The sequence below is a fragment of the Hylobates moloch genome, unplaced genomic scaffold (assembly GCF_009828535.3).
Source record: "Hylobates moloch isolate HMO894 unplaced genomic scaffold, HMol_V3 SCAFFOLD_18, whole genome shotgun sequence".
NCBI classification, from domain to species: Eukaryota; Metazoa; Chordata; class Mammalia; order Primates; family Hylobatidae; genus Hylobates; species Hylobates moloch.
In genome coordinates, this window is record NW_026652293.1 from 35,219,121 (window position 1) to 35,231,375 (window position 12,255).

Consider the following 12,255-nt stretch of genomic DNA (forward strand, 5'->3'; position numbering starts at 1 on the left):
CAGTACCACCAGCTACCAGGCTATGTTGTATTTGGGATTGCTGCAGAGACACCGACATGCTTGATTTACCACTCAGAAAAAGGACTCTTTTGGAACACAAGGATCCGTACTAATAAGCATGTTCTTCACTGCGCTAAAGAGGGATGTGAAAGAGAGCACAATGAATTGTATTAAAATGGTCAACAACTTTAAATAATAATGCATTTCATTTGGATTTGCAATGCTTAATGCAATTCAGATACAGAAAGTTTCTTTTTAGAAAACTAACACAAATCAATCATTGCTTTTCACAGAATTTTAGCATTGAAGGGTCTTTGAAGGTCAGCTTGCCTAGCATCCTACCTAATTTCTACCTAAGGCTGAAATTCCACTCTAGCATACTTTATAACAATTTTCAAAACTCTGCTTTACACTTTATTTCATAGCTGAACTTTTAGGGCTTCCAAATGTCACCAATTTCACTATAATCTCTATTTGTTGGGAAGCTCTTTGGTAAGCTTGAACAAAATTTCCTTCTCCTTCCACATTTTTTTCTTCTTCCTAATTCATTTGAAGTCATGCAGAAAAAGCCTAATTTCCTCTACCATCTGAGAGCATTCTGAATTCTTTTAAGAGAGTTATACAGAATCCCCAAGTTGTCTCCCTGAGTATCTTTCAAAGTAATCTCCTATAAACCCTCCATGATGCTAATGAATAAAGTGCCATTTTTATTCAGGTGCCATAGTTACCAGATTAGCACCAACGAGTTTATTTGTAGAGGAAAAATTGTATTTTGTAAAGAAACCCAGAGTAGCTCCTGCTTTTCATTTTAACTAAGGTATTTTAGTGTTCAGATTTGCTTGCTTAGTCAGAATCTCTTTTCCCTGGCTCGGGATATAGAATATCAGCAATGTTTAAATGCTAGGATGACTAAACTATCCAACCTTTTGCAAAACTAGGTGTATAAGCAACTTCTTATCCTTGCTCCTAAAACAAGCAAAGATCCATTTGGGAAACCAAGTATGATCACTTTTAATTTGCTTCTTTATGAGCCTCATAATTATGTCCCTGTCTCCCTGGAGATAATTAAGAACTTCTTTTTATTATTTTTTATTTTACTTTAAGTTCTGGGATACATATGCAGAATGTGCAGGTTTGTTACATAGGTATACCTGTGCCATGGTGGTTTGCTACACCTATCAACCCATCATCTAGGTTTTAACCCCCACATGCATTAGGTATTTGTCCTAATGCTCTCCCTCCACTTGCTCCCCACCCCCTGATAGGCCTGGTGTGTGATAAAACAGTTATTTGTAAGCAGTAAGAGAATACTGAAAATCTCTCCCTTTTGCTAATACAAAGCTCATGATTTCCTTTGCTATATCAGTTTAAGTAAAATAATATTCAACGGATTAGATGGTAATAATATTAACCTTTATCAATTTTACAGGAAAATGAGTGTACTCATAGAACTTCAATAAAGTCTTGAAACAAAAGAAAAAAATCTTATAATTGGACAAAGGCTTAGAGATGACTCGATCTTCTCTCTCTGTATCCATTTCATAGGTGGTCTTTTTGCCTTTCTCCAGCCTGTCCTTCATGAAACCGAGAAGTCTTTACTCTTAGTGGATAGTCTGAACTCATATCCAGACATCAGACCTTTGGTTTCTTCTTTAGAAAGCATGGACATTTGGATAACCACTTTCCTGTGTTTTAATAACAGTATTACAGGGAAAATAATAAATGTTATATTGCCAATCAGTTTTCAGTTATTATCTAGTATGAAGACAGTGTGAAGTCACATTATTTAGTCCTTCTTATACAATGCTTCCCCCCTTCCATTCAAATTAAGGTTAAAATCTGTCATCCTCCTGAGTTCATGTTTCTTGCTAAAGACCACATGTAATCTTTATCTGGTGAATAAACAGGCTGTCTTTCTCATTTTCAAAGAACATGTTCTAGAGATTCCCTGAAAAAGGACAAAGAACATAGCTATTGCTGACAGAATAAATATGCTGCCCACTCTTCTTTCTCAATTTTATTCACTTCTTTTGATGACATTCAATGACATTCTAATCATTTTCTTATATGTATTACACCTATTTTTCACTCTCTTTACAAGAAAGATAACCCCACTGAAACACCAGACTCAGGAAGAAGAGAAGCACCAAGCAGGAGTGGCTTCATAAGGCAGGAGACATTGACCTCACACTTAATATTTAAGAATCCAAACATGATTCTCTGTATTTTCCTACAATTGGAATAACTAACTTAACACCTAAAACAGCACTGTCCAACAGAAATACGTGAGTCACAGAAGCAAAGCACACTTAGAATTATAAATTTCTTAGTAGCTATGTTTTTAAACAAGTAAAAAGAAATGGGCAATATTAACTTTAACAATATGTCTTACTTAGCCAAATATATCAAAATATTACAATTTCAGCATGTAATCAATATAAAGTGTGTTATGATATATTTTAAATGTTTTCATCTTACACTAAATCTTCAAAATCCAGTGTGTATTTTACACGTGTAACCAGTTTGGACAACCATAATCTAAGCATTCAATATTCACATGTCTGGCTAATGACTACCATATTGGAAAGCACATAAAGAGTGCTACATTTTTCTGAATGTTCCTTTAAGGAAAAAACAGGTATTATACTATGTATTTTAAATATAGGAAGAATTTTACAGCAAGTAAAAACTCCTTGATATTTTGGTCCTATGTATTTTTCTTTCTACTTATTGCACAATACCAAAAGAGTTAGTAATAGTCAAGAACATTTGATAAAGAGTCTGTGTTCACTAGTCCTACAAAATTTAATCCTGAAGCTTCACAACTCGGTGACAAATGAAGCCAGACTGAAAACCACAAGATATAAATTGTTGCCTGAAGTCCCTTCTGAAACAAATAAGAGCGGTTAACATTCAGGGAGCATGCTATGCTACAGTAGTTAAAGAATTAATCTTTACATATGTGTCATTTATAATTTAATTTTCACAGAATGACTTACTTGAAAACTGTTTTTGAAGTCAGGGTTGGGTTCCAAATGTGTGTAGACTTGGAATTCTAACAGCGCTTTTTCCTTGGTTACTGCCATTTTGGCCAGAAATTGTTTTAAATTCTCAGGGGTTCCACTGTAAGAGGTATCTTAAAAACAATGTGATATAGCCAAAGAAAATAAGCTCTCTTTTGATCCCATGTTATATGAGAAAATATTAAGATACCTGAATATATATGTGATATGATTTTGCTCTGTGTCCTCACCCAAATTTCATCATGTGGCCCCATAATTCCCACATGTTAGGGGAGGGACCCAGTGGGAGGTTATTGAATCATGGGGGCAGGTCTTTTCTGTGTTATTCTCATGATAGTGAATAAGTCTCACAAGATCTGATGGTTTTAAAAATGAGAGTTTCCCTGCACAAGCTCTCTGCCAACTGCCATTCATGTGAGATGTGACTTAATGTGACTTTCACCTACCTCCATGATTGTGAGGCCTCCCCAGCCATGTGGAACTGTAAGTCCAATAAACTTCTTCCTTTTGTAAATTGACAAGTCTCCAGTATGTCTTTATCAGCAGCATGAAAACAGACTAATACAGCGAATTGGTACCAGTAGAGTGGGGGACTGCTGAAAAGATACCCGAAACTGTGGAAGCGACTTTGGAACTGGGTAACAGGCAGAGGTTGGAACAGTTTAGTGGGCTCAGAAGAAGACAGGAAAATGTGAGAAGGCTTGGAACTTCCTAGAGACTTGTTGAATGGCTTTGAGGAAAGTGATACGAACAGTAAGGTCCAGGCTGAGGTGGTCTCAGATGGAAATGAGGAACCTGTTGGGAACTGGAGCAAAGGTGACTCTTGTTATGTTTTAGCAAAGAGACTGGTGGCATTTTGCCTCTGCCCTAGAAATTTGTGGAACTTTGAATTTGAGAGGAATGATGTAGGGTATATGGTGGAAAAAATTTCTAAGCAGCAAAATATTCAAGATGTGACTTGGGTGCTGTTAAAGGCATTCAGTTTTATAAGGGATGCAGAGCATAAGAGTTCAAAAAATTTGCAGCTTGACAATGTGATAGAAAAGAAAATCCCATATTCTGAGGAGAAATTCAAGCCAGCTACAAAAATTTGTGTAAGTAATGAGGAGTCAAATGTTAATCCCCAAGACAACAGAAGAAATGTCTCCAGGGCATTTCAGAGATCTTCATGGCAGCCCCTCCCCCTCCTTTACTGGAGGTCTAGGGGAAAAAATGGTTTCATGGCCTGGGCACAGGCCCCCTGTGCTGTGTGCAGCCTTGGCTTGGTGCCCTGCATCCCAGCCTTTCCAGCAATGACTAAAAGGGGCCAAGGTACAGCTCAGGCCATGGCTTCAGAGGGTGCAAGTCCTAAGCCTTGGTAGCTTCCACATGGTGTTGGGCCTGCAGGTGCACAGACATCAATAATTGAGGTTTGGGAACCCCTGCTTAGACTTCAGAGGATGTATGGAAATGCCTGCATGCTCAGGCAAAAGTTTGCTGCAAGAGCAGGGCCCTCATGGAGAACCTCTGCTAGGCCAGTGTAGAAGGGAAATATGTGGTCAGAGCCCTCACACAGAGTCCCTACTGGGGCACTGCCTGTTGGAGCTGTGAGAAGAGGGACACTGTCCTCTAGACAACAGAGTAGTAGAACCACTGACAGCTTGCACCATTCACCTGGAAAAGCCACAGACACTCAATGCTAACCCATGAAAGCAGCTGGGAGGAAGGCTGCACTCTGCAAAGTCAGAGGAGTGGAGCTGCCCAATACCATGGGAACCCACCTCTTCCATCAGCATGACCTGGATGTGAGACATGAAGTCAAACGAGATCATTTGGGAGCTTTAAGATTTGACTCCCCTGCTGGATTTCAGACTTGCATGGGGCCTGTAGCCCCTTTGTTTTGGCCAATTTCTCCCATTATGAATGGCTGTATTTATCCAATAGCTGTACCCCCATTGTATCTAGGAAGTAACTAGTTTGCTTTTGATTTTACAGGCTTATAGGCGAAAGGAACTTGCCTTGTCTCAGATGAGACTTTGGACTGTGGACTTCTGAGTTAATGCTGAAATGAGTTGACTTTGGGGGACTGTTGGGAAGGGATGATTGATTTTGAAATGTGAAGACATGAGATTTGGGAAGGGCCAGGGGCAGAATGATATGGTTTGGTTTTGTGTCCCCACCCAAATTTCATCTTATAGCTCCCATAATTCCCACATGTTGTAGGAGGGACCTGGTGGGAAATAACTGAATCATGGCAGCAGGTCTCTCCCTTGCTGTTCTGGTGACAGTTAATAAGTTTCACAAGATCTGATGGTTTTAAAAATGGGAGTTTCCCTGCACAAGGTCTCTCTTTGCCTGCTGTCATCCATGTAAGATGTGACTTGCTCCTCCTTGCCTTTCACCTTCCCCCAGTGATTGTGAAGCCTCCCAGCCATGTGGAACTGTAAGTCCAATAAACCACTTTCTTTTGTAATTGCCCAGTCTCATGTATGTCTTTATCAGCAGCATGAAAATGAACTAATATAATATGTATTAGCTTCAAAAAGGCTTCCATTCTTTAAAAATTGTTTATGTCATCATACTGTTGGAACAGTGCTAACTGCAAACCAAGAAAGAAAGAGGCCCTTATCCAAGAACTCTTTTAGTACAATACTCTTTTAGTATTTCCTCCTTTTTAGTACAATCTAAAAATGAGAAAAAATGGCAGAACTAGTAATGACTAATGTTGCAATAATGTAGTAAGAGTTGGAAACATGTCTATTATTATTTACAGCATATCCAGCACTTAGCACTTGGTGTATACTAAGTGCTCAGTGAATATCCATTGAAATAAGGAAAGAGTTCCCTCTATGCAAGTTCATGGTGCACCAAACTGGGGACTTCTATAAATAAATTTGTCTTGGGTAGGGGATGATAGTTTAAGCATATATTACTACAGATTATGCTGGAGATGAATATACATACATTCAAAACAATGAAAATATATTTATTTCCTTCAATACAATATGAAATGTACGCATGTATTAGTTTTTATTGCTGCTGTCATAAATTACTGCCAAGTTAGTGACTTAAACAACACAAATGTATTCTCTTACATTTATGGAGGTCAGAAATATGACACAGCTTTCACTGGGGAAAAGTCAAGGTGTCAGCAGGTCTATGTTCCTTTCTGGAGACCCTAAGGGAGAATCTACTCCTTATCTTTTCCAGCTTGCAAACATGACCTGCATTTCTTGACTCATGATTACATTCCTCCATCATCAAAGCCATCAATATTGTATCTCTCTGATGATTCTTCTGTAGTCACAGCTCTCTTTAACCACAGCCAGGAAAGACATAAAAGGTCTTCCACTTTTAAAGATTCATGTGATTAGACTGATCACAATCATATAACCCATCTCAAGCTCCATATCTTTAATCACATCCACAAAGTTTCTTTCCAAGTAAGGATATAGATAGATAGATAGATAGATAGATAGATATGTAGATAGATAGATAGATATGTAGATATAAAATTTCCTTACTTTCTCCATGTCTAGATGCTGCCTTCATTCTTTGGCTCCTGGCCACCTTCCTCCACCTTCAAAGCAATTAGCATTGCATGTCTCTGACCATTCTTCCATAGTCATATACCCTTCTGACCACAGCCAGGAAAGGCAATTTTACACACATCTCTCTCTCGTTCCCTTTCTCTCCCTCCGTCCCCCATAACTTCTGTAATAGAGAAAAGGTCTAAAAGAAAATAAATTGCATGCAAATAACAATTGAAATTAAAATGAAATATTTTATCTATTTTTCCCAGCTATTTCTTATTGCCTCCAGAGGCCCCATTAGCCTGAAAAGCACTGTCCAATAAGTAAATTTAAAAAAGTTAGTAGCATAAATAAAGTAAGCATCACCTACATACCTGACTATAAGATATATTCAAATAATGAAGTTAAATAAATCATGGGAAAAATATAAATTTTGTTCTAGGGAAGTGTAGCCAGAAAATATTATACATATTGGTATTTACCAAAAGTGGTAGTTCTGTTGAAATACGAATGTAAACAATATTGAACAATATTGAACATTTCTGATAGTTACCTTTTTGTAGACAAAACAAGTAATCACAAACCCTCTATCTACCTCAATCTAACATCTAACATATCAACATGCTTAAATGAAAATTTTTTTCAGTGTGCTATATTTATATCTCAAAATTTTATCTATTGTTAACATTAATATTTCTAATGCATCATTTTTGATGAAAAAGTATGCTTTTAAATTAAAATACCTGGCATTCTTAAACATTTAGTACTGAAGCACTGGGGAAAAGCATCTACATAAATCTCAATCCAGACAAAGAAGGAATTGCTATAGAGGGAAAGAGTGGGATGAGTTTAAAAATAATTTCTTATTCCTGACCTACAGTACTAACCACAGTCATCCGTTCTCATGTACTTGTTATCTCATCAGACTATCAAAAGAAGTAGAAAATCAGTTGCTTTCATCCATGAACAGAATAACAACTCTTTAGGTAAGACTAATAATAGCTACTATGTGCCAGGCACTAAACTAGCTATTTTATTAATCCTTTATCTATTTTTATTCTTACAACAACTCTACATGGTAAGTATGGCTAGCCAAAAGATAATTGAGGCTCAAGGAAGTTAAATAAATACTAGCCAAAAGTAACTCACCTGATAAGCGTTATACAAACATGCTCTTTACAATGCAAAGCCAACCTCCAATACAATTAAGCACCATGTGCCTCCACAATTTAAGAACACTGCCTTCAAAGACAGAGTCTAGAAATTGCATAAGTCAGCTAGTAGTTCACTCATGATTAAGTTTATGAAATCAAAAAGAAAGACTAATTTAATATTTCTTAGTTCCTTCCTAGATGTAATCTTCCTTCAAATCTAAATCAGTAAAATCAAGACTATGATATTACTGATGCTAATCTAAATCACATTTGCACTCCTTAAAACGCAGCTTGACTAATATCACCTCTATAAAGGTGTCCATGACAACACTAGTTTACATTGATTTCTCCCTTCTCTCAAATCTGAAGGCAGTTTTATTGGCACAATATTATAGGAAGATGTCATGAAACTAAAGAGATGTGAGGAGTTGGGATTAGGGAAACAATAACACTTTGAGAAGGAAGGGCCCATAGATAAGGAGGAACCATGACACAAGAGGAAACTGGCAGGCTTCCGTGGATACTGAATGTATACATCATATATTTCAGACCCATCAGGGAAAGTGAAGTTGAAGTAGGGTACACATGAGAAAGATACCATTCAGGAGTGACCTATGGGAAAGGGAAGAATAAAATATCAATCTATACTACAAGTCTGTAGTAACTTATGGAAAATAGGGAATAGGCTTTTGGGAGAAACTGAAGTGTAAGAAAAATTAAACAGCCAGTTGTCAAATGAGACGAAGCCAGTTAGGAATCAAAGCGTGAGATCTACTCTCCTAACAAGTTTTAAAGAGCGCAAGATATAGGCAGTATGTTGAACAGATATCTAGAACTTACTAAAAGGTGGGGGCATGAGAAAACTTTTGGACGTGATAAATACGTTTTTTACGTTGGTTATAGTGACTGTTACATGGGTGTACGCATATGTCCAAATTGTATACCTAAAATATGTGCTTTTTGCTATCAATTATCCCCCAATAAAGCTGTTTACAAAAGAATCATGACAAATATCTGAATGCATGTTCCTGTCTAACTAAATGTATTAGGCTTTGGTATATGATTACCTATCCAAACATATTATAGGTTAGTAATCTATGATCACTTTTTGTGATCATGGCCACATGATGGAAATATAAAAGCACAGCCTTCAGAGTCACTCAGTGAGGGTTCAAACCCTGGATCCACCACCTTCTGCATGAGAAACAGAAGAGCTAAGTGCTTAAGAGTGTAGGTCCTTGAGCATACAACCTGGATTTAGGCCGACCAACTGTTCCACTTACCTGAGACTGTTATGGTGTGAGCACTGAAAATCCTGGCCGGGCGCGGTGGCTCATGCTTGTAATCCCAGCACTTTGGGAGGCCGAGGCGGGTGGATCACGAGGTCAGGAGATCGAGACCACGGTGAAACCCCGTCTCTACTAAAAAATACAAAAAATTAGCCGGGCGTGGTGGCGGGTGCCTGTAGTCCCAGCTACTCGGAGAGGCTGAGGCAGGAGAATGGCGTGAACCCGGGAGGCGGAGCTTGCAGTGAGCCGAGATTGCGCCACTGCACTCCAGCCTGGGCGACAGAGCGAGACTCCGTCTCAAAAAAAAAAAAAAAAAAGAAAATCCTGTGTCCCGGGAAACTCCTCAGTCTTGAGCAAACCAGGATAGTTGGTCATCCTACCTAGGCTGCATCCCATTCCTTTTATTATTATTATTTTTAATTGAGATGGAGTTTCTTTCTTGTCACCCAGGCTGGAGTGCAGTGGCACGATCTCAGCTCACTGCAACTTCTGCCCCCTGGGTTCAAGCAATTCTCCCGCCTCAGCCTCCCAAGTAGCTGGGATTACAGGCACCCGCCACCACCCCCGGCCAATTTTTTGTATTTTAGTGGAGATGGAGTTTCGCCATGTTGGTCAGGCTGATCTCAAACTCCTAACCTCAGGTGACCCCGCCCACCTCGGCCTCCCAAAGTGCTGGGATTACAGGAGTAAACCACCGTGCCCAGCCCCCACTCCTACCATTCACCCACTGTGTGACCTTGGCCAGGTTACTCTATCTGTCTGTGTTTCAGTGTACTCATCTGTAAAATGCCATCGATAATAATGGTACCAACTTCAGCTGGGTTGTTCAAAGAAATAGTTAATACACATAAAGCTCCTAGAACATGTCTGGGACATGATAAACAGAAAGTGTAAGCCAGTGGTTATCAGAACTTAAACTTGCAGATTCTTAGATTTCTTATTGGAAAATGGAGAAGATAATATTTACTTCATAGATGGAGGCTTAAATTAAGTTAGATTATTACATAACTTTCTTTTCTAATGTCTGAATATAAAACATGTATAATTTATTCAACAAACATTTAATATACATACGTAAAAGCATTTTGTACATGCTAATGAGTTATAAAATATTATTAAGGCATTTCAGGAAAGATAATATTATTAAGGCATTTCAGGAAAGATAAATGGAGCTCAACTACTTAAATACCTGCTTAGATATGAGATAACTGCAGAATATATTCAGGCCATATACTGTAGAACATGTTTAGCAGTAAATACACGGTCTCCCACATAGAAAGACTAAAATGGGCTCGGAAATAATACATTTTTCTACACTATAAAACTCCTAATGACACTTTATTACATCTAATGCCTAAGAAATATGGAATACATTTTTTTGTGCTCATGGGAGGAAGGTACAAATGTGTAGTCTTGAATGTAAAATGAAGAAGCTGCCCATCAGCCTGCCTCCTGGATTCTCAGAGGAAACCTGGGTAACACTCACTTCATCTGGGAAAACTGCTAGTGTCATGAGGTTCAGAAAACACCCTCTAATTTGATAAATTTTAAGCACAGTTACAAGTTGACAGAATTACAGGAGTTATAGGTGCTCTCCCTATACCACCCTACACACATCACACTCCTAATCATTTCTCAGAAAGGATTTCACAGTTCTGGGAAACAGCTGTGGCTTACGAACATGAGGAAGCAAATTAGGTTAAAGAAACAGAGGAGGAAAGAAAGAGAGAAGAAAGGCCAAAAAAAAAAAAAAAAAAAAATCGGTCCCTGAACACAGAAAGCTAAAGGAGTAGTTCTAAGCCCTGGCATGGCCTTGAAAGAGTCCTCTTGGCCCTCTAGGCTCCAGCTTTGTTATCTGTACAAGTGGGTTTGATGCGATCTCTAGGGTCTCCTGAAACCCTATCATTATAAATATTTCCTTAAAATTCCTTAGTCACTAAGATTCTGCATATAAAACATAAGCTAACAATTTTTGCAAGCATTTTTAGCTTTTTTTTTTTTTTGAGACGGAGTCTCGCTCCGTCACCCAGGCTGGAGTGCAGTGGCGCAATCTCGGCTCACTGCAAGCTCCGCCTCCCAGGTTCACGCCATTCTCCTGCCTCAGCCTCTCCAAGAAGCTGGGACTACAGGCGCCCGCCACCACGCCCGGCTAATTTTTTGTATTTTTAGTAGAGACGGGGTTTCACCGTGGTCTCGATCTCCTGACCTCGTGATCCGCCCGCCTCGGCCTCCCAAAGTGCTGGGATTACAAGCGTGAGCCACCGCGCCCGGCCGCATTTTTAGCTTTCTTTGTGAATTTTTAAAGGATAGTACAGGTAATCTGAAGCTATGCATACATGTGAAAACTGACTTTAAAAGTAAAACTTTATGGACATTTCAAATGGAAAATATTTGTCCATATGATACTTTACTTGCAATAGTAAAGTACATGATGCCAGTTGTGTTCTCTAGAAATCAGACTGTGAATTGGAGTTCAGCATGCGGGATGTTTATTAAGAACTGTCTTGTTGGACTCAACAACATGAAAGGGATGAGGAAGAAGCAGGACTGGCAGAAGAAAAGCTGAGCTTCAGTGCAGGCCCTACCACCACCTTGGTAAACCCAACAGAACCTCAGAAGATGGCCATACCTTTATACCCCAACCTTCATCAGCTATGAAAGTAGGCTGCCCTAAGGAGTGAATAGTATGACTTTGGATAAAAGGGCAGGAGCTGGGAAGTATTTCTTTTAAGAGGTATCTGGATGCTACATCACCTTGTCTACCACAATACATGAGTGATAATAATCTATAAGTAAACATTTCCAGAAAACATATCAAATGTTATAGAAAAATATCATATCTTCTATTCTTAACATAAAATTCTGCTCGGCAATTTATCCAAATCAGCAAATAACCAAATAATATCAACCCTATTTGAGATATTTTTGAAGGTCAAAAGTAGCATTTTAATAGCATCTATTCATTCACTTTGTAAACTGTCATCTAATTATATATTTACGTATATATAATAAATGTTTTCTACCTCTGTTCACGGTCTTCAAACATGAACAAATTATTCTTTTTCAGTGAGAGGAATAAAGGAAAAGAAATCTTCTCTTTTCTCTTCATTCTGAAATACTAAAATGAATAATTTATATTCCCAGACTCCATTCCCTAATCTTTCCCCCAAAATAGAAATGTTCACTCCATGGATCAGGGTTTGAATTTGGTTCTCTCCTATACTGACCCAATAATCATAAGGTTGCTATTAGTTTCCCTATTTTAAGGTGAGATCAA

General features: G+C 38.4%; 1 protein-coding gene and 1 long non-coding RNA gene across 3 annotated transcripts in view; both read right to left on the reverse strand.

The window, feature by feature from the left end:
- Positions 1-12,255, reverse strand: part of PDE4B (phosphodiesterase 4B) — a 587,629-nt gene that overhangs the window by 316,676 nt on the left and 258,698 nt on the right. The window lies entirely within an intron of this gene.
- On the reverse strand, positions 1,392-12,059 carry LOC131381811 (uncharacterized). The gene is made up of 2 exons (XR_009210756.1): positions 12,002-12,059; positions 1,392-1,948 (listed from the first exon to the last, which is right to left on the reverse strand). It is a non-coding gene; the product is annotated as an uncharacterized LOC131381811 (long non-coding RNA).